The sequence below is a fragment of the Octodon degus genome, unplaced genomic scaffold (assembly GCF_000260255.1).
Source record: "Octodon degus isolate 3935 unplaced genomic scaffold, OctDeg1.0 scaffold00094, whole genome shotgun sequence".
NCBI lineage: Eukaryota > Metazoa > Chordata > Mammalia > Rodentia > Octodontidae > Octodon > Octodon degus.
In genome coordinates this window covers 5,552,684-5,556,149 of record NW_004524670.1, presented here as the reverse complement: position 1 = coordinate 5,556,149, position 3,466 = coordinate 5,552,684, and the positions used below count along the sequence as shown (strand labels likewise).

Here is a 3,466-nt window from a genome sequence, read left to right as displayed (position 1 = left end):
TTGTTTTTAAGAGATCCTTTCTTACCTTTTCACTAGCTGCACCAGCATCTTCTAGATCTGAAACTCTGTCTTCACTGTCACTTAAATGGTTTTGCAAGCTTGTCATTGAGGTTTTAATTTCCTCTATATCTCTTTGACTCTGCTTCATGTGATTATTTCTTTCCTGAATTGTTCGTTTAAGGAAACCATCATTTTTCTAATCTCCTCTATTTTTTTTCAATGTTTTATTTAGAAGCAGTTATAAATTCTTTTACTGCCGTGTTTTTTTCAGATTGGGTTTCCTCCCTACGTTTCTGTAGTTGCTTCTTTACTTCTGATGCTATGAGTTCTGAGAATTCTTTTTTTATTTCAGAAAAGAATTGTGCTCTGATTTCCTCTCTATCTTTCTGCTGTTGCTTACTTACTATCGACGTTATTAATTCATGCATTTGAGCAGAGCTAGTGTTGTCCGCACTTGTTCTGGGTGGGCACTGGGTTTCCTCCATATGTTTCTGCATTTGATTCTTTACTGCAGATGTTATTCATTCAGGGATTTCTTTTTTTATTTCCAATCTGAGTTCCTCTATATCTTTTTGCAGCTGTTTCTTTATTTCAGAAGCCATTGATTCATTGCTTTCAGCTGTGTGATTCCCAATTTGTTCTGTGTTAGTGTCCTCTGCACTTTTTCCGGGTGGGGTTGGGTTCTGAGATTGCATTTTGTTCCTTCTCGTCATTTTGTGTAGCACTGTCTTCTGACCTTTGTTGTAGTTCTTCATTGAAGTTATAACCTTTGCACGTAATGAAGTTCAGGTGCAGATCTACAAAGTCTGGATTTAGCCAGCTGTACCTGGCTTGGGTCTGGCTGCTGTGCTCAGCTCCTTCCTGCTGCTGCCCTTGAGAGTGAACCTGTTGTGCCCCTGTGGCAAGATGTTCTTCTCCTGGACTAGCCTGATTGTTCTATCCTCTACACTTTCTGCAGGGATTGTAGCTGCAGGGTTACACCCCAGGCATGTAAGCCAGGCCTGAGCTGAGCCTGGAAGGGACAAAGGTGGAGTAGAAGGAAGAGGCAGCTCTCCCACACACTCAATGGTTCTGGGCTAGGACTGGGTCTGGGTGTTCCAAGAACGAGGCAAAAATTCCTACTTGGTGGGTGGGGTGGGGGAGGTGCTGATTGGTGGGGGGCATCTCAAGGGGGTGGAAGAAGGTCTCACCCACGCTGTGCCTTTGCTGGGACCGGTAGTCGGTCCCACCAGCACAGGATAGCAGGAAGCTCTCCCACACACTCACCTGACCTGGGCTAGGACTGGGTCTGGTGGTTCCCAGAACGCGGCAGAAATTCCTACTTGGAGGGCGGGGTGGGGGAGGTGCTGCGGAGGGGTGGGGGGCGTCCCAAAGAGGTGGAAGAAAGTCTCACCCATGCTGCTCCTGGGCTGGGGCCCGTAGTCAGTCCTGCGGGTGCAGGGTAGCCCAAGACTATCTTTCTTACATTGAACATGTTTGGCCCCTTTGCCAAAAATAAAATACCTACATGTGCTTGTATTTGTGTCTGCATCTTTTAATCTGTTCCCTTAATCCTCAGGTCTAATGGGACTTTTTTTTGTTTTGTCTTGTCTTGTTTTTTGCCAGTGCCATGCTAGTAAATCCTTTCACCCCCAAAGAGTTTACAGTTTCTTAAGACCTTGCCATTCTTCTGTATCTTCAGTGTGGCTTTCCCAATATTTCTCGCACAGCACACCAACATGGAAGTCAAAAGACACATCTTATTACACAATACAATCTTGAGGAAACCATATGCCTCTGAGTCTCTTTGCCTATCAGATAAGGGTCGTATTATCATAGTATTTTCCCTATTTATCGCTCCCTATTGGCATTTGACATTTGCACACCTCTGCCAACTATTCAAGAAATCTAAGGAAACATTCACCTACTATGTTATTGGCTTCATATTTTTCTCCTATTTTGATTTTCTCTAAGCTTTCCCAATCTTTTCTTTTACATTGTCCTGCTATATGTAACTTTGAAAACAACCTCAAATTCCTTCTGAAAGGAAAAAAATAGAAAAACTACAGTCAAATTTATACTTATTCACTGAAAACAATGTTCTATTTTCACTTAAGGGTGCTACAATTCTCCAGCAATTATGACAATCTAAATGATCATTCACTAGCTCTTCTCAATAAGAATGACTGTGCCTGACTATTCCAAAACTTAAGACACCAGAAGCTTTCCCTGTGTGAATGCTCCTTTGCAGTGTCACTTTTCAACTCTTCCCATCAAAAGATAGGAGGTTTGTCTTGACCTGTTGTATAACATGCAGTAGAAATAATGGTAGTTTTAAGACTTAGGAGAATTGGAGCAGTCTCTGTCTCTGTCTCTCTGTCTCTGTATCTCTCACTTTCTCGCTCTCTCCCATCCAGCCACCAGATTAACAAGATTAGATTATCCTGCTGAATGATGAAAGATATATTCATATAGTCCAGTTGCCCTAGCCAGGCAAGAGCAGCCAGCCTAGCTGACTGGTAGTTGATATGGGACTGACATAATCAAAGACTGCCCAGCTAATTCTAATCCTGGTTGCTGAGCCATACAGTCATAATCCAAATGTGTGTTTGTTGCTTTAAACCTTTACATTTGAGGGAGGTTTGTAAGCAACAAAAGTTAGCAGATCATTTCACAGGACTTGAAAATGACACAACCAAAGGAAACTAATCATTTGAGGGGTATGAATACTATACAAACATGAAACAATCAGAATCATTTTAGGAACAACCTCCTGGAATACACAACTCCACTGGACATAGGAAAAAATCAAAGTCACTTATTTGCATGAAAAATACATCCTCATGAAGAACAAAGTCATCCTCACTGATAGCCAGCATTCTTGAAAAGCTAACAGAGTGTAAGACACTAACCTCATGTCTGGGTCTTCCAGACTTCCATCCCCAGAGTTGGCCATACTCTGTAGAACCACACAGTCAATCCTCATCATCACTGTTAACAAACATGCATTTCAAACACCAGACAGAGACATACCTCAAGAGGATGTTTCCTAGGACAAGAAGCTCCTATCCTGCCAGCATTTAACAAGACCTAGAAAGGACGCATAGGAACAGGGATCAGAGCAGAGACATAACACAGTGCTAGATCAGACCTCTTGGATTCACAGACCTGAGTCCCAATTCTGCCCCTTGTAAAGTTGTTTGCTAAATTGTGAATTAAGTGTTCATTCCTGGAGTTTCCACTTATTCACTGAGCCACATTATCATTGTAATATAAGGAGATCTGCTTTTTGTAGTCTTGAAAATTAGCATTTTGGGGGCTGGGGAGATAGCTCAGTAGAATAAGCACTTGCCAGTCAAGCGCAAGGGGCTGAGTTCAATCCCTGGTTCAAAGAAAGAAAGAAAGAAAGAAAGAAAGAAAGAAAGAAAGAAAGAAAGAAAGAAAGAAAGAAAGAAAGAAAGAAGAAAGAAAGAAAAAAGAAGAGAAA

At 41.9% G+C, this 3,466-nt stretch overlaps 1 long non-coding RNA gene across 3 annotated transcripts in view; it reads right to left on the bottom strand.

Annotated features, from left to right (window-relative positions):
• Positions 1–3,466, bottom strand: part of LOC111818547 — a 37,276-nt gene that overhangs the window by 26,725 nt on the left and 7,085 nt on the right. For all 3 annotated transcript variants that reach the window (XR_002822514.1, XR_002822513.1, XR_002822512.1), the window contains exon 2: positions 3,013–3,069. This is a non-coding gene — a long non-coding RNA (uncharacterized LOC111818547). The remainder of the gene's footprint in view (positions 1–3,012; positions 3,070–3,466) is intronic.